General features: G+C 46.0%; 1 long non-coding RNA gene across 2 annotated transcripts in view; it reads left to right on the forward strand.

Annotated features, from left to right (window-relative positions):
• Nucleotides 1-27,776, forward strand: part of LOC114867051 (uncharacterized) — a 79,170-nt gene that overhangs the window by 25,362 nt on the left and 26,032 nt on the right. The window contains exons 4-5 of one of the 2 annotated variants that reach the window (XR_003787805.3): nucleotides 635-833; nucleotides 25,809-25,890. This is a non-coding gene — a long non-coding RNA (uncharacterized LOC114867051). The remainder of the gene's footprint in view (nucleotides 1-634; nucleotides 834-25,808; nucleotides 25,891-27,776) is intronic. The other variant, XR_008696323.1, reaches the window with a different exon arrangement.

The following is a 27,776-nucleotide window of genomic DNA, read 5'->3' on the forward strand; positions in this document are numbered from 1 at the left end:
TAAAATGTATAAATGAAGGAATAATTTTACGCGGGAACGCGGGTATGTCTCCTGCAAGTGTGGAAATGAGCCTTTTGAGCGTGCTGCCCTTCGGGTCGACTTCCAGTATCGCAGCCTTCATATCGACCACATGTTTGCTGGGATGATAAACATGATCCAGACAGCATTCGTCTAACCTCAGCCCTGCGGGTTGAAGCGGTTGTGGGCGTGGGTCTGCGTAACATTTTCTCACAGAAATTCTCTTGTCATACACGACTAGGAGCAGACACCTTATTTTTTGGGGGGGGGCACATGGTGAAATTTCTATTTCTTTCGGTTAATGTAGCAGCAAAATTTGGGCCGTGACCTGTGTGATGTGTAAACTGGCTGCGTGTGTGTGTGTGTGTGTGTGTGTGTGTGTGTGTGTGTGTGTGTGTGTGTGTGTGTGTGTGTGTGTGTGTGTGTGCGTGTGTGTGTGTGTGTGTGTGTGTGTGTGTGAGACATGTGCTTGTGACTGGACATGGTTGTTGGTCAGTTATTTAGCCCATCTGTGTGTCTGCTGCAAGACTCTACATGAAATATTCAGCATCCAGTGAAAATTGATCTGCTGATCTGAAGTCAGTTTTTCCCCCTCCCTCTCTCTCTGTCTAACCAGCTGCCCTGAAGAAGAATCCCAATATCACGTATCAGTTAGATGACCAAGTTCAGGGCCCGTGCAACTGCAGCAGCTCGGCTCTGGAGACCGGATCCGTTGGGGATACGATGGACCACACCCACATAGTGATTAGACCGTCTGATTGGACGCCATGTGGACGTCTTGACCACTACCATGTCTTTCATGCAAATTTAAGAAGGTAATTTTAGCCCGCGTTGAATTTGATTTGCACACTGTAAAATGATTCTGGTTCATAGTTTAGACTTGTGTCTAGAAACATTATTGTTTCTATTTCCTTTAGACGAGAAAATGCTGAGTTCTTAACCTGACAACTGTCGCTTTGACTGCTTGGATCACGTTGAGCAATCGCTTCAGACCCCTCTAATCTCACTGTAGGCCTCGAAGTCATTTAATCAGTCCTTCATGACGGGAACACACTGCAGAGATGTCACACAAGCCATAAACTCAAAGACCCAGACTAAATCATGCAGCGAATCAGCTAAAGTGTAGAGAATCTGTGTCCCTGTACTGTATGCGTCTGTCCAGCCTGTAGCTGTTACACACTCCAGCTCACCTCCCCAGAGCCACAGCGGCGCAACGCTGCGCCCGGCCTGAATGAAAAACAATCTGAGGAAACCGGGAACAATCCTAGGCAGGTTCCAGTGGGCTGCCATAAAACGAGGCTCTGCCTCCCCAGCCTCTCACTCATGCCTTCAGCTTTAACTCTATGGGCTGATGAAAGATCAATGGGCCGGCCGGGCAGCCGCTGCTGTGCCTGGTGTCTGGTGCCACTGGACCAGGAAGCGAGCCAATTACAAAACGCGAGGGGGGGAAAAAAAGGACGCTGGCGGGGAAAAAAAATCCTCTGTGTTTACAAATGCAAAGGGAATCTTTAGTTTGTGTGCCTCTTTTCCGGCTACCTCGTATTTTCTGAATTCAGCCAGCTGCGGCCAGATTTCGCTTTTGGGAAATGTCGAACGCTTCCAGCCCGCGGGTCGTGTTTCAAATTTAACCCCGATGTCTCCCCGCATCCCCACCTACCCTACCTCACCCTCTGCACCGTCCCTTTAACCCCTCCACCCCCCATTTCCAGGAGCCCCACTCTACATGTGTAGGCTACCAACTAACTGGCCCTTTGAGTCTCTGGCAGCCGTAATAGGCCTTGGCGCTAGGGTTTGGTGCAAACACGCAGCAGCGGCAGACAAACAAATCATGTTAAGTCTCTGCTGCCACGGCTGGCAGCACACTCAAAAGGGGAACCGGTGCCCTGCCAGAGAGGAGGTTGCACCCATTTTCCCAGGGAGGGGGTGAGGGGGAACACGAGGGAGGGTAGCGCGGAGGGGAGGCCTGGTCCTTATCGAGCGCGGATCACAGACACCTCCGCCCCTCCTGGCAGGAATGCATACAACCCCTGTGGGAGGAGAGAGGGAGAAGAAAGCGAGGAGGAGGAGGAGGAGGAGGAGGAAGCCAGCAGACGTACAGAGGGGAAGTAATAAGGGAAAGAAAAGAGTGAGTGAGGGAAAGTAGGAGACTAAATGGAAAGGAGGGAGACACAGAGGGAGAGAGGGGAGAACAGCAATCCCAGCACTCAACCAACACTCATAGCACATAGGAAAACAAACAGCAGTCTGCTTAAATACCATCCTAACCATTCGCCTGTGCTCATCATGACCTTAGCTCAGTCCCACTTTTAACACAACGCGTGTCACCGCCGACAGCTGAGAGGAGACCAGAAAGTCCTTTCTGCCGCCTCACGCGTCACGGCGCCGCTCACCCGAAGCAGTCATCGCTCTCGGACCGACTCCGAGTCTGAGGAGGCGGTCGGGATGTGAACGCGCCGTGTGTCAGGGCGAAGAACAGATTCTGTCAGGTGCAGATTGGGGTCTGAGGGGGTTCATTTGCAGTTCACGCCAGAGCATTCCATGCGCTCCTTGCATTTCCATCCGCCCTCCACTCTGCCCCCTCTGTCTCCCGTCTCCTCTGTCACTTGCCCCGCACGCTCAAGCTTCCCACTCTTTCAAACGCTAAGATCTAAGAACTCCTTTTCCTTTTCTTTTCTGTTGACACAAGTCTCCCATCCTGGAGAGTTTTGACACACTCATGCTTTGCTGAACGCCCAGGAGCAACGCTGTTAGGGCAGAGTCACACTAGCACGTACAATACATACTGTAGCTTCTGTATAGTGATCCGTAATTACTCTAAAGTGTTTCTGGAATGCTCTGACTCAATCAGACTCATCCAACAGCTCTCCAGCCAATATCACACCTGAGCCGCTCACTAATCATCTTCTGACACCTGTGTTGAGCCGTGCAGAGACGCTGTCCGGTTCGACAGGCTTAGCAGAGACGATGGCATCAGTTACACAAACATGCAGAACTAAATAATGACGGGAACAAATGTGGCAATCAAAGCAGTGCGGTTACTTCTCAAAATAATATGTGCATGTTGGAAATTACATCGAAATTATACTGTAATTATTTTACAATGCTTCGTATCAGTTATTAACTGTAACACAAAAAACTACTTTTTTCTACTAAACTACTGCAGTGATTAACATTTTTTTGTCAAATAGCATGATGAATTTTAAATTATCATAATTAATATTTAAAGAAATAGCATTGTGATTTAATATGCTCTCCTCTTTAGGAGCTTAATGTGCTTTGAAGACACTATATGTGTACTTTCAACTGCGAGCACTGCAGGACAGACTATGAACTATATTGTAAAAACAAATAATTACTGTGCATTTTCAGTCTGTTCGCATATTCTTTAACAATAACAAATTTATATTTAATTTATTCCCCCTGCTCCAGTTTTTGCCTCATAAAACGACACAAATTTCACTATTGTACTAGTAATGCTGTTTGTTTAGGATCACAATATTCCGGCATTTGATGTATTTTTAACCAGTAAATAATTGAAATAATAAATAATAATTGAAATCTACATTTCTGTAGAGAAATCTGTTTCCCGTCTCCGAAAAAGGGTCTCGGCCAACATCCATGTGTTTGCCTTCCCAGAGCGGCGGCACGGTTAACTTATTGCTAGCACATGTGACCGGGTGAGTGTGTGTGTGTGCCCCAGCCCATCAGGCAGCATCCCCTGCCTTATCAGCCCCCTTCAGCCCAGTGGATCTCTACCTTCATTAATGCAGGCCCACGGCGAGCTCACATCTCCACACGTTAGCATGGGATGCAAACATCTGGCTTATTTTGGATGTTGTGGGCCCCCTTTTTTCCTCCCTTTCCCCTGAACATTTTTGTGCTCTTTTCTGGTGTCCTTAAAGGGGAAACGCGCTTTTTTTTTTTTTGCAGGAGGAGTGGGGAGGAAGTGGCGCTGGTGTTGTTTTGGCGAAGGACTTCAAACGATGTTGGGGCGTCAGTCATGAGCAAGCAGAGGGCAGAGCCTGGTCAATGGCAGGGATTTGTCGTCTAATAGCCCCTCTGGGGGGAATTTAGGTCTAATTTCAGAGGTGCTGAAAGTAGGATTTTATGGAGTAAGCCAAGTCCTAAGACCCTTTTGTTTCCCATGTTTTCTTCATTACACACAGGGTAATTGTGATTATAATGGGAAAGTGAATATGAGTTTTTTCCATTTTGAATTTCAAACAGATTAAGGGAGATACTGTAGCTGATATCCTGCACATAAACATCCAGGCCCCATGCTTACATTCATAAATAAGTGTGAATATTCTTTACCTAACCTGGTGATGATGTCACCAGGGGGACAGACTACCCAGTAATACAGCTTGCAGTAACTCCAGCTCACTTTAATATTGATGTTTCCATCCCCTTGTCTCTCCATCAGCAATATATTTAATGGTCACATTCTGTGCTTATTCAGCACAAGAAAAACGAGGGCAAGGTAAACATGCCAGCTCCAGAGCGCAGGACATTCGTCTTGTAGCTTGAAATAACCGGATTGCATTTAATGAGACGTCCGTAAGTTGAGACGGCAGACATTTGTTTTGATGCTGACCGCATGTGCCGAATTAACTGACAAACAGTGAACTTCTCAGACTTTGGGACTGCGCGGTGTTCCAACAGCCATCAATACAAGCTCATGATCTGTAGTTGTTGTCAGTCAGGGGGTCGTTTAGAAGAAATGCACATTTAATGGCTTGATCCATAGTGATTGGAGTGGTTAATTGATGATCTGGTTGTAAATATCTGTCTCATGGCTGCCACTATCCCTCCTCCCCTGCTTTCATCGTTGCCTGTGTTTATCCTTCTTTGTCTCTTTGCTTCCTTCAAACCCTGCCTGCTCCTGTTCTGTTTCATGTATCCACGTTTCCTCTGCTCCCCTCCACGCTCCCTCGTCATATTCATTGTAAAGCAAAACGCACGTTCGTTTTGAAAAATCTTCACAGATGAAACCAATTCGACTGCCCAGTAAAAAAAAAAAAATCCGTCCCATAAAATTATTCACAGTTCTGCAGTCGTAGCTGTTTGTGTTGGCGACCCACCAACACTAAGGTTTGGGGGTCGAGAGGGTGCCGGGGTGCTGCCGCTGGTGCAGATGTGCTGCCTAATTGCAGATCTCACCATGCGGAAACTATTCTTCTCAACCATTTCAAAGCGTCTGCAATAGGTGTCACTGCAAGGTTAAAGCAACTTGGAAATGCAGGTCCCGCTTCCTTCACTTGGCTGCTGAGCTGAGCGTGTTGTGCTGCAAGCAGAAGAAAAGATCCTGGAGAATGTCCTCAGCGCAAGGTTCACGATAGTTTGCCAGCACAGAATGAGACTTTCAGCATTTCAACTAGTGGTTGTTGGGATTATGCTCAAAACCTTCCAACATTAGTTAAGCTTGTGTTATTGTAAGACGACACTATCACACGTTGTCCGATGGGTCCCCTCGTGCTGCTGCTCCACTGTAATGGTAGAGAGGCTGAAAACAGAGATGATTACTTTATCTTTAGCTGATTTGGATGCTTTCTGGGAAGGTATTGATTCAGTCAGCTACAATAGTTACTGGTGTAGATGCTAATTGAAACCTGGAACAATAAAGGATAAGGTTTCGTGTTCCTGTAGCAATAACAATAAACATTATGTATGAATCAGTCGGCGAACTGGAAGATTTAATGCACAAAATGTACAAAAAACGACGAGATCACAGGGATAAAACCTCAAAGCTGCACAGCATGAATTTCCAAATAGTTCCACGTTTTTTAATATTCTACGTGTTGTGTGCAGCGTACGTATATTTGCATGCTTGTGTATGTTTGGGAGCGTATGCAACCTTATGTCTGGCCAGCCGTGGCCACATCTGTTTGTCATGTTAGCACTTAAGCGCCTGCAGGAGCCACAATGCTAAGTGGAGACAGCGTCCTTTCTCCCACTCGCTCCATTCTCCCGTTCTCCTAATTACATTTGTTCATTAATCCATTTTCTGCCCACTTCTTTTTCTTGTTTACGTTGTCGCTCCAGTGGGCTTTTGCCCCCTCGGACTAGCAGACGGTCGGTCACCTTTAAGGAGATGCCAAAAGACTCTCCAAGACAATGTTACCCCTTCACCCTAACACACACACACACACACACACACACACACACACACACACACAGTCCCATTTTGGCCCCTCAGTATCCCCTCAGGCCATCTCCTTCAGAGAGGCTAATGGAGTTAGCCTAATGTCTGCACAGCGCCAGTCATAAAACTGATTTGAGGCTAAAGGCTTGGTGCCGAGACCACCACTCTGCCTACAAAAGAGATGTGAGTGAGATGTTAAGAGAGCGAGTGTATCTTTAGAGAGAAAGAGGCTGGTGGTGGTGTGGGGCCGGCTGGCGTAACTAAGGCAACTGCAGACAATCTAATTGGTATTGACATCCTTGTCTCGGAGGAAATTTGACATCTAAGGGCAAATCATTCTATTTAGTCGCCTGAATAGTCTCCAAGGCGGGGCCTGAGGAGCACAATCACGCTGCAGCGCCGTTCTGGTCCTCGTGTCTGGGCCAGCTCGTCCACGCAGCAATCGATCCTAATCCGATCGGGCGAGGGGAGGAGGATGAGCGGCGTGGGGAGGAAAAAATGAAAATAAAATCAAAAGCTCTGTTGGGCTAATATTTAACAAGAGGGAGTACAATTGGGTCCTGCTGTGGCGGTGGCCCGTAATGCACTTGCGCTTCTGTAGCTTGGTTAATGTATAGAAAAGCCTGGGAGTAATGGCTCTGCAGCTAAGGTGGCCGGGCTTGAAAGAAATCTGCTTGCTTTAGCTGAAAGACTGCCAGGCCAGGCCGCCAAAGACCTTCATTCTGTTAGACTATCAAATATGGCCCCCACTCAGGACACACAGACGCCCTGATTTTATTATCCTCACTCCCCTGAGAAACTCATCTCATCCCTCTTTTTGTTTGTGTGACTGACCATCAATGCGAACGAGTGAAGTGGTGCTGTCCATCAAAAGGCCCCGGCTGCCTTTGCCTGGGTCAGAGAGGGGTGTCTCTCTCTGGTGCCCCCACGCTCTGACTGGGACCAGTGGGGCTCAGAGCAACTTTAATTTAAGTTGTAACGTGTAAAACTTTGGTTATTGTTAATAACTGTATAAAATTCTAGCACAAGCACTAATGTTACTGAACAGCATTTGTGGCAAACGCTCCGTTTTTCTCCTCACAGGCTTGTATTTGCTCTGTGTTTTACGTTTTCAGGAATGAAATACAACCACATTTACCCACAGAACATGAAAGTCGAGCCGTAAACGCACGCATGTGGGACTGCATCAAACTGATGGGAGGCAGGATAAACAGTGCATGCGCGCAGACACAAAGAGAGCGTCAGAGTGTCTGTGTAAGTATGTGATGAGGGCAGGCTGATGGTTGCAGATATCAGTCAAAGATACTTAAGCCATAAAAGTGTGTCGCAGAGCCCCTTTGGCTGTGCAGGCTCTGGTGCCTGATGTTATCAGAGTGAAACAGTGGCCACTCTATCAGGACAGAGGAGTACAGAGACATTCCTGTATTACTGGAGCTGGTGTCAGTCCTGGACTTGTGGCTCGGGGGGGTGGGGGGCGGGGGGTGGTTGAGACGGAGGCTTGGAGCACGTTGCAGAGGTGCTGCTAGGGAGGGGTGTACAGGACAGGCCAGCTTTGGACAATAGCTTAACAAAATAAAAGTCCAAATGAGGCTTTGGAATTCAATATAGCCTCATAAATCATAATAAAAGCTGCTCTTCTATTTGTCTTAAATCACTGAACTGGGGTTATCAAATGCCACCTTCACCTGTGTCGCTGAACACAATATGCTCTATTTCAAAATAAATGACACTGCACTTGGTGGGGATTTTAACACAAACTGAGGTTGCAGTTAAAAAACACATTAAATATAATAACATATATTAAATTGTGACATGACGTCATTTGACATTTTCTTTTTTCTTTGAATATGTATCGTGTACAAACAATTAATCTTTTCAGTAGCTTATTTAAATCAGAATTTGGGTGTTTTTTTATTTTTGGATGTTTTAGTATAGTTTCACTGTAATTATATAATTTATATTTTATACTTTTTTGTAAATGCACTAAAATGTAAGCATCATTTTAATTCTGTAAGTAAACTCGTGCTTTGGCCTAAGTCGGAGTTGGTAGAGAAACGAGCCAGAGAGAGACTTGACAGGTTAAATCTTCATCACCGCCTCTTCCTCATGTCCTCATTCGTTCTCCCTGCGTCTCAGTTGTCTGACCAGTAGCAGCTAGGAGGCCTGTATCGCCTTAGTGAAGGAGTCAGAGGTCCCCTGACAGAGATGGCATATAGTCACGGGTGTGTGTGTGTGTGTGTGTGTGTGTGTGTGTGTGTGTGTGTGTGGTGTGTGTGTGTGTGTGTGTGTGTGTGTGTGTGTGTGTGTGTGTGTGTGTGTGTGTGTGTGTGTGTGTGTGTGTGTGTGAGGGGGGGATCAGCACCTCCAGGGCCTCTATGTGCCTGCAATTGTCTCTAGCCTGGATTAGTTTTTGTATCCAGTTACAGATTTTTATTCCCGTGGAGTCAAGTTCAGCATGGCACTGAGGGCCAGCAGTGCCGCTGAGAGCCCGGTGATTTATGTGTTGCTGAGTGAGAGCAGCAGGTTCAAGTCAGAGGTCTCCGGGCAGGGTAACGGGCCATATGTGTCGGTGCGTGCACGAGAACGCGCGCATGAGTCAGTGCTGCTCTCCGCAAACACAAATGTTTGTGCGTCTGAAGAGCTGCGCGAGGGGCCCGGCCCCAAGCTCTCCGCGGGGTGCTTTGGTCCATTTGGCCTGCAGAGCTCGCCGTCATGTGACCGCGAACGTGCCTGCGAAGCGGACGCGCTCGGGGGGAGGAGGGGCCGGCTGCCTTTGAGCCGCCCTGATTGGCTGACGTCAGACGGCGACGAGCGCACGCGCGCACGCGCTTCCTGGCGGCTCACGCAGCAGCCGAGCTCTGCTACATCAATCTGGTGCGTTTTGGCTATCGTGTAACATATTCACGCAAAAAGTGGAGCAATGCCATATATGTTCTCCAAGATGTAATTACTTAGGTACACAGCTGAGGTCACTTCCTCCCAGTGCAGTTCCTGCCTGTTTTCTTGCTTTTTCAGGACCTGGATTTGCAGCCAACAGCAACAGGCAGCCTTAATTATCCCACTGATTTAAACAGTAGTGCAGTATCACGCTGGAAGAATGTCTAACATTTCCTTCCAGTGTCACGACCTTGGTAAACTTTCCTATTTCCATTTTTTTTTCTTTGAATGTATTTGTGTGTACAAGTACTTTTTCTTGTGATATAAGTAATTAAAGCAATCTGCGATTTAACAGTTACTCCTCGGGCCCGTAGTTTAAAACTGGAGGGAGCAAGCTGTCACAACTGGGCTGAGGATCAATGAGGACACGCTTAACACAGACCGGGTTCAGCCACCCGTATCCATAACCATATTCCTTTTGAAATATGATGTTCTGAGTATGGAGCCACATTTATTCTCGATGGTGCATTTTGGAGCGCTGAGATATTTTAAAATAGGGCATATGCCCCATGGCCTGGTCAGCCATCTGGATAGGACAGAACAGGGAGAAGATGTTAATGCACTTCATGATGAGAAAGGAGGATGACACCTTTGACCTTCTCTAGCCTTTGACCCCTGCAGCCAATATGGAGCCACTGACGCTATGGGTTTCCTATATCTAGCATATGCTGGCCAGGCTGATACGTTAAAAGAAATTCCTCATTTCCCACACACTGTTTATATAGCTGCTCCCTCATGTTGTAAACAGTCACGCTGTAAGAAAATAGATATTTACTTCACAGGCTTTCTATTTGATTGGGGAGAAAAATTGACATGCATATTGGATATGTGGCGATGCTTATTGCCACAAATGCTAATGCACTAGATACTTGAAGAGTGTATGCAACAAAGGGTCATAGTTGAGGCTGTAATCAGCCGCTCCATGCATATGGGTGCGTCCACACCCAACAGAGAGCATTTATCCAGTGTTGAAGAATTTCAGGCGCTTATGGAAAGAAATGCAGAAGCAGGGATTGTGAGATGCTCCTCAGTGATCACTGCACTTCCAACGACCACCACTAGTATCACTGACAACGCCATGGGACCCCATGTGCCTCCCTCTCGTACTGTACGAAAGCAGTGACTCATTCAGGAGCAGTGCTCTGACATTTATATAGTGTCTCCCCCAGGGTACAGAGAGGAAGCCAAAGGTGGCTTGAGTCCAGGGTCAGTGGATGGAAAGAGCACGAAGGTGGGGTTGTGGATCCCTGACGTGTGAAACCATGGCGACTGAGCCCCCATCAAAAGTAGCGTATGGGCTATAAGGGATCACTTTTCCACACTGAGCTTTGATTAGAAATTAGAGTGCACGTCACCTCTGACCTCTGCTGCTGTAACACCCGTTTTATAGGCAGAAATACTGAACATTTTTATGTGAGCTGGGCCCACAAGCTCCCACTTAATGTACAATAATAATGCCCTTCTGACGCGGTAGGAGCTGACTTTATGATGCAAAAATCCATGGTAATGTCAAGAAGGGAAGGAATCAATCACATGTGGGCGCACTTTACGTTTATGTAAAAATCTTAAAGTTTCAGTAAAAAAACAACATAAAGGAAACTTTTATGGCATCAAATCAAGGACACAAGAACAGGAATCCACTCAAAACAACCTGCTTTAAAGTCCTTTAACTTATTTTTAGCTTTTACATGTTAACAACAATTTTACAAAAGTGTCTCAGGGAAATTGAGCTCATCTGATCTGAGTGCAGTGAGTTTCTGCTTTTTTAATTCAGTTTGCTGTGCACTACTAAATACAGTGTTTAGACGAGGTAGTCGTGCGTCAACAACAGTAGAGGGATGCATTTCCAGTCATCTAGTCAACCATGTGTGCTAAACATTGACCTTGTGACCTCCGCTCATGACCCCTGACCTTTGATGTTGACCCCCTGTCCAGGGGATGGGTCTTCTATATATCTCAACTGGCCTCCTCCATTGACTACCTGCCAGGCACCTGCTCTGAGAAATGAAGCCAAGGCGAATGCCTCTCCTGGGAGCCTTTTGGGCTCAGCAGACAACAAGGCCTGGCCTCAGCCCTGCATTTGAATAGGCTTTGAGTGGCCCTGGTAAACCAATCTCCCTAATTATCTATTGAAAGAACATTCTTTTTCCTTGCCCAGTCATTACCTTGATTTCAATTGCTGAAAAGTAACATGGAGGAGCTAAAAGAAAAGAGAGGGGAGGGAGAGGATGTGGAAAAACATACATGCATTCATGCACATGCACACTCGCACTTTGGCGACATATAGAAACACACAAGCCTGCGTGTCTTTCATTAAGGTTAATTGTAGGTCACAGGGAGTAGATTCAGGATATAAATCCATGATACGGGCACAGGTCAAGGCAATGAAGACAAATTAAACATGAATATATGGTCTTAGGCTGTAACAATAACCGCTATTAGGGCAGTTTGCTGCAGATTAAAATTGTTTTGCCTCTCTATCATGACTCCATGTCAAGCTACAAATTCTAATGTGACTTTTATAAATTGCTTCCGGAGGAGCTCTTAACCTGTTTGCATTGAGTGAAGTTCAGGGGTTAGAACAAAGGACAGATTAAGATGAGCGTTATCTTGGTCATGATTCTGACATATGGACGCTTGTTTCTGTTTGTCCAGTTGTTTTGTAAATTTTGTGAACTGCTTTTTTCCCTAAACTTGTTTTTCTTGGCCAGTATATGTATGACTGTTTTGGAGTAATTATTTCATCTGGCGCATTTAATCATGCTCCAAATACTAGACAGAACCAAAACAAACCACTGTAGACGGTGAAGAGTTTTTTAGAAGATGAGTTTAGTCTGTGTGCATCAGTTACCATAGTTAAGATTATCTATGCACTGTACTGCTGGGTCAAGAGCGTGAAGATAGACGCTCAAGAGTGGGCTCTTCGGCTTCTAGGGCTGTTCTCAGAAAGCACTTAGAGCTCGCATGCAGTCGCCATGTAGTGGAGGAGATAATAGAGTACAGAGTTACCTTTGGAAACTAAATATAGACCATCTTAAACAGCATTTATGTTGTGTCTCGTGTCCACAACATCTGCTTTGCACCTATTATGCTTCTAGTTATTTCAGCATATGATTCTGTGTTGGTTAAAATGTATTAATGTAATAATGTGATTGAGACACATTTGGATAATCACACGTGTGATATTTTGTGAAACAGCCCAATAGGCTTGATGAGTTTGTGCCGTCGTGGATCTCCAGACTTCCTGTCACATCCTCCACACGGCTGTCTTTGAACTCTGAGTATCTGTCTATCTTAAGTTGTTTAATCTCCACTGGTCTGGCAGCTGCAGCAGCACCTCTAAGTCTCCTCCCATCGTTGGACACTGACTGTCATCTCAAAACACACACACCAAGTCCACTTCCATGCATCCGAGTCCTCTTCCTGATAAAGGTTCTATTATTACTTATCTTTGCTCTTCTCTGTTCTGGATTGATTGTTTGATTTATGTTGTCCATATTAAATTAAAAATTTGTTTATAAAATTTAAAAAAATTTGTCCAGAGACCCTTGACCCCCCTGGCAATTTAGGCACTCAGCTTAAAACCTCTTTTTTGTGAAACCTCTCAATAAAAAGCTAAAGTAAAAACTAAAACTAAAAACTAAAATCCCTCTTTCTTGAACTAAACAATTCCCATATTCATTCTTCTATGGATGCCTACAGTCATAGTTGATCCACAGTTATTGCTGACATCCGGTCATGACCTCTGACCCCCCAGATAGACAAAGAGCTGCCAGGCTTCACTAGTCAGTCGCAATGGTCAAAATAACCAAACCACGTTGTGATGTGACGGTGTTCTCAGCAGCTGTGATCGCGCTCACAGCCTCAGTGTGGTTCCTGTCAGGAAGAATAACCACTGCGAGTTTCCACTCTTTCACCTCACAGCTATCTCTTATGGACCCTACGGGCTCCGGTCCTCTGCACCAACACCATCCACATCAAAACGCTTAGCCCGAGCAGAGCATGCCTGCTAATGCCACACTCAGAGGCTGGGTGCACATCAGAGGTGGAACTGCCGGTGCACTGAACAGATAATGTAACAGGCACAGTCTCCACCACTGGATCCTCTTAACACGGAGCAACTATCGATCCACCACCAGCTCTCACTATGGGAGACTTACAACAAACACCCTTTGTGCTGAAGCAGCGAGGAGAATATAAACAGTGCAGGAGCTGATTTCAAGGGTAATTTTGTGTGTTGTCCAAAGACACTGGCAAGAGGAAGGATAGAAAAAAGAATAAATGGTCATTTGTAAACCTTGACGTCATTGTTTCTTCTCAGCTCCATTATACTTATATAGTTATAGTTTTATATATATAAAAAAATTATACATAACAAAACTTTTACAAATAAAATGGGACTGAATAATAATAATAATAATAATAATAATAATAATAATAATAATAATAATAATAATAATAATAATAATAATAATAATAATAATAATAATAATAATAATAATAATAATATGACAGTGTTGGTACTTTAACCAAACTCCAGGACTGATTTGTTTCAGTCTGCTCCTGGTGCCGATAACCGTGTTTTCTCACTTTTGTACAAACACACATGCTGTAAATCGCTCCGCGCACACACTGGAACATGTAGGTGACCATCCCCGTCTGTCTATCTCACGATTAAGCTCCAATGTTCCCTTCCGTCAGCCTTCAAAGCTGCTCCAATAAGCTCTTTGCAGACAGCCGTTTCTCAGTCACTTCATTTATCTTCATGGCCAGCAGCACTTCAAGGCCCTGAGAGGTGCATGGCACTGAGGTCAGTGGCGACTGTGGTTTTGCAGACATGAGTGTAAATATGCAGAGGCACGAAAGAGAGAGAGAGACAGATGTGCTGACATTGTTGAAGTTATGAATATAATATAATAAGTGTATTTCATAAACAAATTAAAGAATTACTCTTGAAAGTCATACAAACAAACCTGTTCACGTTACCTGGGCTAACAACTGCTCTAAATCCTGTTCTTCTTCATGTCTAATTATCCTCCTTCATGCCAGACTCTTGGCCCAAAGTTAAGAACGATCCTATTTACATGCTTTTTCATGACTGTAATGAAATCAACTCCTGGCTGAAAATATTTCAAAGTGATGCCCGGCAAAACGGAGACGTACAATGTCCACATTCGGATTAAGATTAACTGAAGCAATAAGTCAGCATAAGTCAACAGCTAAACACTTCCATGTACGTCACATTAAAGGAGCTCCTTCATAGTAAATGCTTTCCAACAGTGCGTGTGTGTCTTGCTCCGTTCATGTTTCATGTTTCTGAATTGGTTTTGTTTGAAGGACATGTTCAATTGAAAGATTTGTTCAGGAATCGTCGTTCACAAAGCAGGTTTCAGGCTCAATATATTTTCTTATACGTTTCAGTTTGCTTCAGAATCTGATTATTAAGCTGTGACATCGCATCAGTCACCGATGCTCCTTGTCTGCCCTTTGTCCGTGCGAATGGCTGAAAGCACTGTGAAACTTTTCTAACCCTTTCTGCATGTGCGTCTATGGATTGAAGCGGGGCTGCAGGGTGAGTGATGACACTGGTGGTGTAATCCCACAGACATCTGTTTCTAATCTGCAACATGAAAAAGACACTCTTATGACCCCATACCTGCCCCCAACCATCCTCTCCCCCCACCCTGCTCCTTCTGTCTGATGTTGCTCTCTCTCATTTGAACCCAAATCAAACAGCATATCAGGTTTCCAACAGTTTCTAGCACAACTTGCAATCAAACATACTAAATAAGGAGCGTGCATTTGTTTTATGTGAGCCCATCCGTGCCCCCCAGGTCAAGAATTTCATTGACTATAAAACTAGCGGCCTGTTTTTTTTTTCGTTTTTACGAGAGAATGATAAGACGGCAATAGATGAGCAGATTCAGTAAGCCAAACCGACCTGTTTGTTTCCAAGAATTAAAGCTGTGTGATTATAACAAAAGGAAAGCAAACAAAATCAAAAGTGAAGACAGAACGGCTTCCATTTCCTCTTCACATCCACGACTGGCTTGACATAAAGAGAAGAGAAGAAAAGGGAGCACACAGAGAGTCTGGGCTTTTTTTGGGGGGGGAGTGGAGAGTGTGGGTGGATGTGCAACTTGTGGAGACTTTCCAGGGGTATGAAGATTGCTTCACTAGAAGAAAGTATTTATTCAGGAGCAATTGAGAGAGGAAAAACACAGCAACCGAAAGCAGGGCCAGAGCGGATGAGCAAGAAGAGGATGTGGGTGATTGAAACATGGCTACAATTTGTTTTAACTGGCTGTAGAAATAAGCATGGCAGAGCTCTTAGAGCTTGGTAGCTGTAAATCTGGAGCCTCGCAGGAGGACCGTCGGTTCATAACCTTTCTCTCTTTCTTGCTCGCTCTCCCTCCCTTACGCCTCCCAAGGGTACATTTAGCTGGGGAAATGGAGCTTTTCTTCCTTTTATTTGACTTCCTTGTCACTGGCGACCCCCCCCCACCCTTCTCTTGTTGTTCGACATATACGCGCCTCGACCGGCGTTCTGCGGGACCCCTGACTGCTGTTGGTTGTGGAGGCCAGTCGTGGGAGGACAGGGACACAACACAGAGATACATTAGAGAAAATCCCTCCCCTGCTTTGAACCCGGGCCGGTTCTGGGAAGTTGTGTATTTCATCTGTGATTTGCGTCCTTTCGTCGTCTAATAAAATCACACTTAAATGACTTTACTGAGGCCGCATACGTGTAAACACTCTGTGGAGGATGTTAGTCTGCGTGTTCTATTGTGAAAATGTGTTGTTTAACAAAACAGACAGAAAAAGCCTGACATTTATTTTCTATATATAGGACACTATCCATGTAACACATCCTACAAAACACATTTTCTAATTTCCTTTTGGTTGTTATTTGTCCATTTGCTCTGACGTGCTACTGCAGATAATGAGTTAGCCATATTTTAGATTCTGGTACCTAAAGACATGAGTAGGTCTTCAATTATCTAAAGCATGTAACTGAAAATGACATGAAAACATGAGTAATGTATGCTTTTTGCGAATTATGTGTCCTGTTACTCAGGCTCGTTCAAGCTGTCAACAATTATAATAGTCACTGTTCAGTGAAAGCCGCGCATCGGTGTATCACAAATCTATACCTGTGGCCGTTTTTCCTGATGGGATTGAGGATTTTAGAGTTTTTGGGGAACGCAGACTGCTGGAATTTGAACAAGACGGGTAAAAATCTCTCCTCAACTGCGATTCTATGGTGTGCAACTAAAATGATTGGCTCTGTAAACATCAGAAGTCCAGTTGTCCTTTTCTGTTAACTGCAAGAATTAAAAATGAAATGTGTCTACGCTTTTATCAATCAATTATCAAACAACAAACCAAAAAGAAGCTGTGATACAACCAAAATAAGCAGTTGCAGCCGTGTGCTAAATGTGTGCGAGGATCTCCGTTCCCACCTCGGGTTCAAGGTCCCAGTTTGACGAAGCTCCGTCTGGCCCGTTTGTCAGCGCTGCGCCCTGCACACATTTGCACACTTTCATTTTCTCCTTCACCTCCACTGCTCCCCTTCCTGATGCCTCCCTTCCCATGGAGCCACGAGCAAAGAGCGCTGCGCTGCAGGAACATTCGCACGCAGCTCTGGCTTTTACACCCGGCTGCGTCCCGGAGAGCTGCGTACTTCTCACTCTCCGCCGTGGGTCAGCACTCAGGATTTACACAGGGGGCAAAGGTGTTAATGCTACATGCTTTAAAGAAGTACAAGATGTCTTCACTTCACTTCTAACAGGCACCCTGGGTAAAAGCTGGAACTAATCTGAGGTGTGTGTGCGTGTGTGTGTGTGTGTGTGTGTGAGAGAGAGAGTGAGCGAGAGGATTAATGCAAAAAGTATTCAAAGCAGAGAACCACACTTGTAAGTGGATGAAGTTCAGAGGCACCATCAGCGTCGCGGCAGTAAATGTGGCTGGAATTAAACGTCTTCTCAGTGTTTACAGAGGAGACGGACTTCCACTTCCTTTCTTTCTCTCTGATTCTATTTTGTGCTTCTTTTCTTGCAAACGAGGCCAATTATTCTGAATTGTGAGCCAGCTGACACCAAAATAGCACGGCCTGATCTAAATGTTTTTTTAATTGCTTGTATTTCAAACGTGAACCGCGGCGTGATCCGAAAAGCAGATGTTTCAGATTGTTTTCATGTAGTGTCCTTTTTAATACTGTACTATTGTCTGCACTGTGCTCTGATGAGTTGTGTTAAAATAACTGTCTCCACATTTTAAGTATAGTTCATTCACTATGTGCTGGGAGTATAAAGGTATTTCTAGATATTTCTCCACCCACTCACTAACTAACACTATGCTTTTGCTTTTGCATTACTATCAAACACCCAAAACAAGCTGGTTGCCCATTTAATTCAGCAAAACCCGGCTTAGGTCATAGCTCTGGTAATGAATGAAAACACATTTGTGAGAAAATCAATTTTTATAACCTTTGTACGTTTATTAGATATTCTGAGGCAAATGCAATAAAACGGCCAAGGCCAATACTGTATGGCACAAGGCGCGGTGGAACAAATCCAAACAGTAATGTCACCTCCACGCAGCGAGCTCAAATATTCCACATGAAAGGCGCTTTGCAATCGAAGCGCCGTGTTTATGAGTGAATATGTTTGATTAAACCCATACAGTACTGGAAATGACCAAATGGCAGGTTTTCAGGAATGGAAGCAGACCCAGACATACACATGACCCCTTTACTCTAAACATACATGCTCACAAACACAGTCACACATGCTGTCCTCCCATCTACAGCCAAGGGAAGTAATGAAAACAAATGGCAGAGTTCTATTCCCACCGGGACCCGAGGAGGAACTTAGTCATCAAGCTAATTTTATTCTTGTCTGGCCCAGAGACTCCATTTCCTCTGGGTGTTTTTACAAACGCCGAGCTGCACCACGCCATCGGTCAGTGATGGATATGAGGGCCTGATGGCCGGATGGCAGATGCTGGCCCTGTAACCCAAGCTCCAAACACTCACTGTTGACCCCCCTCGCACCCCTATGTTCCTCGCAGTGTCGCCGCATATGCGAGCCGCGCTAATTTCTAAACATATAGCATATCGCATGCTCCAGCTCCAGATATGTACACACCCGCTGTTATTGTTTATGCATAATGGAAACGAAGGAATGTACACACAAAACGGCTGGAGGTCGAAGACAATTCAAAATAGTGACAATTAAAACTACTATAAATCCAAAATGCAATTTTGTGCAGGTTTTTATTTATATAAATACAGATTTACAGATTGCTTTGCCCTAAAATCAAACCTTGCTTATCAGGCACGGTGTATGTTTGGCCCCATACGTCATATTTTTGGTTGTAAATTCATATTAATAAGGAAAAAACCCCAAGAGTAAAACGACATTCATTCATTCAAATTTGGAGTAATACGCACATACCTATTTGACAGTTGCGTCCCGACTGTGTTGACATTCATCGTAGCAAACTCATGACTCATTAGTTAGTCCCAATAAACCTGCTAATCAGGTCTGAGTACATAACCTCTTGCATTCTACAAAACTGTAAGTACCGAACTACCCCGACGTTCCTCGGGATGTCATAGGGACGGATCGTGCTACTTGTAGGTTAGCAGCAAGCAGGGCTCTCGCTTCCGCTGCAGGCTACCGGGCAGAGATTCCAAAGGGCTGCTTAAGCCTGCGACAAATGAATTCATCACGTCATTTGTTACCAGACGTTCTATCCTGATCCCAGAGTTTTGAGGAAGACATGCGTTTACAAGAGTTTCCCAGATATACGGGTGGAGCTGCTGCACCCAGAGGGTCAGCAATAGACGCATAACAATAAAATCCAACACCGTCACTGAGCAATGTCTATGTTACACATTTTGGGGGTAAAATTAAACTAGGAAAAGTATAGAATAAGGCACCTAGCATATGGTGTAACATGATCATTTATGGCTAAGCAGTAAATATTTTTCCTGCTACGTCTTTAAATTTTGTTCAAGAGCATATGTTTTGATCTGTGTCTCAGTGATTCAGGCAAGGATAGATTGTGAAAAGCTTCACGGAGCGACACCCTGCTCTTCATTAGCGTGCCGATTAATAATAAACGCTAAAAACTCCAATTTTGTCTGAAGCTGTGGCTCGAGAGGCAGCACGTCACAAATGCTTCACGCGGGAAGTGGGTTCGGATGGATCAGCGTTACATCTTCCCGCCCTCGGTCACGCCAACGTCCCATTCTGTGACATGAGCACAGCTGGGAGCAGAGGACACTTGGGACGGAGCAGAAAGGAAGCCAAATGGCCTCCTGTTCCGAAGCCGCTGCTACCAGCTTGAAGCCTTCATTCCATCGCATCCTGCATGGATTATTCAGTGGCTGCACCCTTTTAGCCTCGGCTGGGCTCTGCAGCAGCGGCGAAATAACCTTATTGTTGTTGATTTTTTTAGTGCGCAACAACTTTCGGGAGAGAAGCGAAACATTAAAAACCAATTAATATACCGGAGCGCGAAGGGAGAGAGGAGTCGCCCCGGCCTCCGGTGGGACCGCCGCCGTCTGCGGCGCGACCCCAAAACGCAGGAAAACACGGCAAAGATGGCTTTTAGTGTGACTTCCGCTCATCTCTGCGGACGGATGACTGACAGGAGGGAGCGGGGGACAAACAAAGGCATTTTATGATCAGCATAATCAATGTGACATCAGCACAGCAACATAATGCGCGGGTGGGGTGGGGGGTTGGGGGATGTGGGGTGGGGGGAGGCGGAGGAGAGTGGAGCCGGAGAACGAGATGCTCTTTTTAATAAAACTACCACTCGTTCCCTTTGCAATTACACCTTCCCGGCCTTCGCCTGGAAGTTGTTTCTCAGGCTTTTACCACCCGCCCAAGAAGCCCTAACATCATGGCAGGACATCAGCGGCGCCCACTTTAAAAGCAATCGAGTATGCATTTAAATTTCAAGCTGACAGCTTCAGCGCGGGTCTCCTGCGCCTCACCGTGAAGAGGAGGCTGCTCCTTCTGTTTCTCCACTTGAGTGTTAGCCACAACTCATCATAAAACGCGGAGCCCAGCCTCGAGATTAAAGGTATCTCAGATTACTTCAATGGGCCCAACATGAAACAGCAGATAAAGTGGAATTATTTCTGCAGAAAGCATCTTCACGTTTATTAGTGGTGTTTCTGGACGTATGCTGGGGCTCTCATCTTCACGGGGTGAACCTCTTTCATTCGGCTCAAAAGGGTCTTAGGGGAAATTTACCAGCTTTCAACACATGCACAATTGTTGGGTGGTGTCCTGCACTTACAATATGTTGTACCTTCTGCCCAATGAGCCCTTACACGCCAGTCTCCTTATCTTAAACCCACAAGCACAGAACCTTCAGAGTTGGTAAGAATCTAGAAAGTAGTCTTCATGTGTAATTTGCAACAAGTCTCCAAATCTGCCGACCCAAAGACATTTGCACATGGGCACAGATGAGTTGGACGGGAGTTTTTTTTTTCCAAGTAAATTTTTTGCTGGTTGCACTCGCTCTCAAAATTTACTCGGTTCAAGGATAAGAAGCGGAGCGGGGCGTCGCTCGTAGTGGGGAGCACTCCAACCTTGCATGCCGTACAAAAGAAAGAGGAAATCAATTTTGGCTGTTGTAGTTTTGTAGCTCGTTTCAGAACAACCGGGGAAAATGTGTCCGTCGACAATGTAGGACTGAGAAAAAGATGCACATTGTGGGAGAAATAGAATAAATAGTTAGCCTTGGTCTGGACACCATGGAAACAGCACACATTGAGCTGATAGTGATATTTTCACCCCTAATGGACCAATCAAAGAACCTGAAGATTCCTTAAAAAGTTACTAAATAAAGGAAAAAAACCCAACAAAAATTCCCAGAAATACTTGCATTCTTGTGTTACAAAACGTATGTCCCTGTTTCTTGGTACGACATTTAATACTGGCACAAGTTACATGATATACACCACTGCTGCGTCTGGCTAAGCTGCTGGATGACGCCCTTCTTTCTCCTTTAGCTGCGTGATGTGACATGTGTTGGGTCTGTGCACGAGAGCCCAGGTGTCACGGCAGCTACACGATGGCTTTTTCCTGCTACAGAACCCGTTCATCATCCACGGGGCCTGTTGGGGTTTTTTTTTATCGTTGCCTGGCTTACTTTGAAGCACTTGATCCTCTGTCATGTCTGCCATTCGGGGCTCATTGTGTCATGGGAGAGGTCACAGCGAGGGCAGCGTCGGCGGGCTGCTCTTCCTCCTCCAATTCATTCATCTGGGGTCGGACCGGGCTCAATCTTCCCCCGTGATATTAAATGGAAGGTAGAAAAGTGGAGGGAGACGAGGGTAGAGAGCGAGGCAGTGCCAGCTGAATCAATTAAGGCACATCAAATCAAGAATTCATGCTTTCTGAAAGTGACAAATATTGGCTGAGGCTGAGTTGTCAGGGCCTTGACTTAGCGCCCCCCATCATAATCATCACTGTCTTCATCATCAGGGGTGTCATCTTTTTTTTTCCTACTCATCCCTTCTAAGATCGCTTATGTTTAGTGCCATCCTGATCAAGTAAACATTTTGTTACAGTTTTAAATGTCTGTTTAATTGTTGTGATATGTGAAATAAAAATATTTTCAGCATTAAAACATTGCTAAAAAGGCTTTTATCCCTTCGTAAATCCCTTCTTATAGGCGCCACTAAATGAAATGTTCAGCGCTAAATCAAATTAGCATTTATAAGACAACCTTTGTGTGAAAGCAGCGAGATTCAATAAATCAGTCCAGACTTCAAAAAAACTGCTGAACTCAAAGTATCACCCATTACAACATTTGTGGGAGTTATAACCCCTCTCTGCCCCTGATCTCCCCTCACTCCTCCAGGTCATCCTGGTGTCATCAGCTGGCGTGAGCATGTGTCCGACATCTTCGTCTGTCTGTCTGCCTGCCTCTCTCTTCTTTGCCCTCCTTGTCTGTCCTCCACCCCCCCAGAAAAACCCATGTCACCCTCCCCGTCACGTCTTTTGGCCATACCCCATGTAAACATGTAGCGACCACCTGATATGTTTGCACAAGGATTTCGGGATGAGCATTACCGTGTTTTGAGAGAGGAACATCTGGCAGGGGGAAAAGGTTACAGTATAGGGATACCACCAAAGCCAGAGCCCTGTGCAGAATTCCTTCCATCAGATAAATCAAGCCAGCAAGTCACTGCGAAACGGGAGGAGCAGGGGAAGGATGAGAGGGAGGGACGGGATGTTAACTCGATCCTGTCTGAGAGGAATGGAGTGCTTTGTAAAAGATGAGCTCCTGTAAAATGGCAATCGGTCTCTAAGTGTGCTGGTGTTTCTGTCTCGCACTTTACGCTCATGTTATAAATGCAACTTTTCCAAGACTGGAAAACAAATGTATATATTGTACAATTCTATATAATTGGTGAGTGTAGGGACACTTCCTGCTCCGCCTTCTTCCAACATGCACATAATGCATCAAGCTTATGTACATTTAAACCAATAGACGGAGCTTTTGGCCCTCCGTCCACCTTCAGCTCATCCTCCCGCCGTCCCACCGCCTCCCTTCGCGTCGAGGGACCGCGGGAGTGAGGCAGGGATGAGTAAAGCACATGTCAGGAGTCGTCGGGCTTCCGCGGCGGCCGACGAGATGAAACTGTCACAGGAGATGCTGTCAGCGCAGACACCCGAGTATCAAGGGCATCGGTGCGCCTGCCCGTCTCCGCTGCCCGTCTCCGCTGCCCGTCCTCTGTTGCCTTGCTTAATTACACGGCTTGACGCGGCCGCACCGTTCGCATGCGCGCCGCCAAGTCTTGACACGGTGCCCCGGAGACTGTTGTGTTGTTGTGACGCCCTGTTGACGGCTTGCCTTGGTGTTTTATTAGTGCGTACCGCTACCTCGCCAAAACGCTGGCTCTGCTCAGATTGTGTGGTTATATAATGCTCCAAACACACAATGCACTGTGTTCTTCCAGTGTCATAGGACCTGGCACTGGAGGCCTACTTCACACCCCACGTTGACCAGGAAGTATTTGACAGCTTTCAGTGCCCTGGTCTGCTGCTAATTTTTCCACTTCCTTCCTGCTAGCCTAGCTTAGCATCAATCACCCCTCTCCTCTCGCAGCGCCGGTGCAAACCAATTTCCTTAATGCTGATTGCACTGTAAACCAGCTCTCCTCACCCTCTCTGGCTCTCGTTCTGGTTTGCTCGCTCGCTCTTTATTTTCCTTCACGGCTTCCTCCTGACTCGACAAAACAATGGCTCAACGCCTAAAAGCTTAGCTGGAATAGAATGTTTCAATACGTTTCTAATTCGCGTCCAGAAGATTTCCACGTGCACATCGTGGCTTCCGCACGTGTCTGTTTGGCATGAACAAAGCTCTGCTTGTGACAGTGATCCCCGCTTCCTGCTGAGGGATGAGAAATTCCCTACGTGTTTCTCAAGTTTTGGAGCCGTTATCACAAGAGGAGGCCACTTGCCACCGTAGCTACATCTGTACACACGGCGCCCGTCTGATATCGGTTTACATCTTGTTTACATTTGTGGGTTCATGCTTGTTCTGCCTTGAAGGCAAACACGGTGAGGCCGATCTGGGACGGACAGGATGCAGGAGCAGCACAAGTGATGACAAGCAAACTAGGCCATGTTTTTATTCACTCTATAATCAACCTATCGCAACCTTTTTTTTTCTTACTCCAGTGCCTCATCACTTTATAAGCGCCAACCAATTATGGCATCAGTGTTTGAATTCCCATGACGTGGCTCCTCTGATTGACTGGCAGAATAAACATCACATGAGTGATATAAAAACATTTGATGAAAAGTTTAGTTTATGTTAGTTTATTCCAACCAAAAAGTCCTTTACCTTTGACTAAAGACTATAAGCAGTATAATCAGTGAATGCATGTCTGTACATTGCAACCCATGCTCAAATCCTGAACCTTGGTGTTCCTCCAAAAAATAAACAATCAATGAAAGTTGCTGTAGGAGAACTTTGTTTTCATTGGGCTCATTTTCCTGCATGTCATCACGTTGTGTATACCTTTGTTTGTCTGCTTGTGTGTCCTCTCCTTGAGTGGGCGCAATCATGTGTATGAAACCCTCGCAGTCCGGTGGTGAGCCGTTCCCAGTGGGGAGATTGATGAATTACACTGGCCTGGGGGCTATGGGTGAAGGAATCCCCTGCTGGGACTTCTCTCTGGCCCACTGAGCACACCACAGCCACACAGGATCCATCACTCAATCTGCTGCTGGTCCACACACACACACACACACACACACACACACACACACACACACACACACACACACACACACGCTGGACAACATAAGGGCTGGATGGCTAAGAAGAAATCGTAGCTGCGTTAACTCTTGTCCTAATGGCTGGTACAGAGTGGGTCATGTTTCAGCCTTGCTCCAGGGCCCACCACTGACATGCTGCTACATTATGTTAGCCTGTGTTTTATTTGGCTCCGTTTGGTATAGTGTAGTGGGCTAGGAAGTGGGAGGGGGGCAGCTGTGCCAACACAGACAGTGTGAGGCTTATGCCTGGCGTGCTTATGTGCATTCTAGACTATAGCAAAAGCAATTATGTCACTGTTTTGTGTGTTTTGAGTACGCAGGGCGCTTGATGCAAGACGTCCAAAATCATCTGTGCTATACAGTCTCCATTGTATAGGGTGTCTGTGCACGTAATGTATAAGTATTTAGGGGCGGGGGGCGCAAATGCTGTGTGGTGTTGGGTGGCATGCATGTCACATCGGGCTGATGGATGGCTGACACCAGGGTGCCCCAGCTTTCAGTGAGCACGGCCCACGCAGCTCGCGACACTGCCTCGTCTGGGACCGCCAGCGCCGGCGACGAAGTTTGCGAGATTCCTCGAGAAAGCCTCCGGTACATACGCATGCTTGTCTCCTGACACGCATGCTAGCACGAAAAGCGGGGGTCGGATTGCCCTGACAAATTACCCACATCCCCGGTAGTCCGCTTCTCAGCATGGGGGGAACCCGATGACCTGGTAGGAGGTGGGTGGATAAGTGGAAGGTCATGGAAGTGAGTGGAGGGGGCTCTCAAAACCCACATTTTCCCCCGAAAGGCACAGGGAAGGAGTGGGAGGCGGAGCTCGGTGACGTACACCTATTTAAAGTCATTTTATCCAATCTATCAACACAACCTGTGCCGGGTGGCGTGCGAGGCCCAGGGATTCAACACGGAGTATGTTAAAGCTGTGCATATTTTTGTGTGTATGGGCATGCAAGTAAGGAGCAGTGAAGGCCAGTGTTCCAGACTGCAGGGAGAGGATTAAGCGTCTGGAATGCAAGACACTCCTTGACCTCGCTGTGACCTTTGGAGGCTAAATCCCCTGCCCATATCTGTCCCTCATGGGTCATGATCCAATTGGGCGCCCCTTTAGAATGCTGACCTCTCATACACCTCGTCACTCAGTCTGCATGAAACATCTCCATTCACCGACAGTGCAGCCTGAGCCGCTTCCACCAGAGGACATTCTAGCTGCCGGCCGCTTCCTCGTGGTACGATAATAACATATCACAGCAGAAATCCAGGAGACGTTTTCATTAATGCGAGCCTACTTTAGGAAATAATAAAATATCTCCTGCTTGTTCCGCCTTTCAAGTGTCCATGTACACCTAAAACATAAATGAAGCGTTTCCCCTTTTCCCTATTTTGGACAGCTTCCGACTCTCCATTTGCGAGCGTGTCGACCAGGGCTGACGTTAATGGAGGTGGAGAGGAGCGAACACATCAGAACGGCGGGTGAGTGGCAGTGACACTGAGCAGCAGCAAAGAGCTGGGTGGCAGGCAATCAGAGAGGCCCTCCTTCCCTTCCACTCGGCTCCTACATGACATGGCTGACTAGAGAGATGAGAGACAGATGGGTGCCCTGCTCGCCATGAAGGCCCCCTGAATAAAATATCACACTTGTGATTAATTTATATTTCATCTGCATGGAGATGTGCATTGTTTTTAGACGGTCGGATGGAATCTATTGTTGATGCAGATTAAAATGCTTTTAGATGGTAATATAATTAATACTTGGTTTGAATTAAAGTATTTTTTACCTTTACATGCTAATGTGTGATGCTGTTGCCTGGGTTCTACCTGCTGTTTATATATTTTCATAGTGCTTTAAATTTCATTTTCTCGTCATAGAAAACTAGCATTTCACATGCCTCACCTATTATTTATTTATTTATTTTTTTACATTCGCATGTGCCGAATGACATTTTTTTCATCCATCCGACGTAAAGGTCGCGTCGTGGTCACGCACAAATGGCCGCGCTGGCTCCACATTAGTTAATTCAGACAAAGGGAGATGGCTAGAGTCCATTGCTAATGTTTGGGGTTATCTGGAGTTAAATGAACACAAAATCGAATTAGAATGGGTGTAAAAGGAGTAGAGGATGGGCATTTAGGAGGGGGAAGGAAGTCGCACAGCCCGTAGGTTCACCAGGCACCTGCTGCTTCTGGTCGCAGGGTCACTAACTTTGGTTGTTTTACGTCTGTTTATCCAATTTGTGTCACAATGAGTAATATCTTTATTTATGAAATACTGCATTAAAGTAAGGTAGAATTAGACTTCTCCCTTATGAAAGCGCGTGAGTGTGAACACGTTGGAGCAAATGAACACACATGATTGCATTGTGTCCTCTGGAAGGCTGCCTCTCTGCCCAGCTGTCCGACAGGGTCAAAGCAGCAGCTGTGAGAAGCCTGGAAGGTGTCTCAGCTCTGCCCCTCACCTGTGCCACATATGCCTGTCAGTGCCATCAAGGTGCGTCAATCTTCCGCCTTGGCATCTCTTCACCTGTGGCGCTACGCTGCACCTCCGTGGCTAGCGCGCCCCCGCCGCCCCCCCGTCCCTTCCGCCGCCGCGCCCCCCGGGCGTCTGTCACTCACCTGTCATTTCTTTCATCAACTCGCGGCCCGCTCCGACCTTCTCGCGCCGACCCGGGCGAAGGCGGGAACGGGAGTCACCGAAGCGAAAGCGGTGACCACTTTGTCCCAGTTCCAGGTTTAGCTGCTGTGAAGATGACACATCGGTGAAGTGTTGAGTGACAGCAGCGGCGCTTTGAAGCAGGTTTTTCTTCCTGAACTCATTTCATTGAATTATTAAAGAAAGAAAAACAACAACAGAAGACTGAGAAGTTTGGACGAGTCTGTAAATGGATTAAAAACCTTTAGTTGAAGTCAATGATGCTTCATTGATCACCGCCATGTTCCCAAATATCTATTAAGATTGCCATATACTGGACAACTTTCTGTTTCTGTTTGAATTCCCATAATCTTATTGGCAACACCTTCTTGTACTTGACAGCTGCAAGTCAAACAGCCATTGCTGTTTTCTAAAATGGCCCCAAGGCCCTTGACTTATCTCTCCGCTCCAAATGATCAAAGCGGCGCTGCTCCTCAAGGGTTAAAGCCATCACCAGCAACAAATTTGCCTTCACTAAGCTCACTACACAAGTAAATGCTGAACTACCAACAGTGACGCGCAAATTCTTTGTAGTGTGTATGGAACGGCCCCACAGGCGAATCCATGATTGGAAAGGCTTTGGTTAAAACAAACATCTTCTGAAGCGAGGAAAAAAAAGAGGTTACTCCTTAACAGACTTTTTATGTTGGAAAAGCTGTATATTCTTGGA

The sequence above is a fragment of the Betta splendens genome, chromosome 12 (assembly GCF_900634795.4).
Source record: "Betta splendens chromosome 12, fBetSpl5.4, whole genome shotgun sequence".
Classification (NCBI taxonomy): Eukaryota; Metazoa; Chordata; class Actinopteri; order Anabantiformes; family Osphronemidae; genus Betta; species Betta splendens.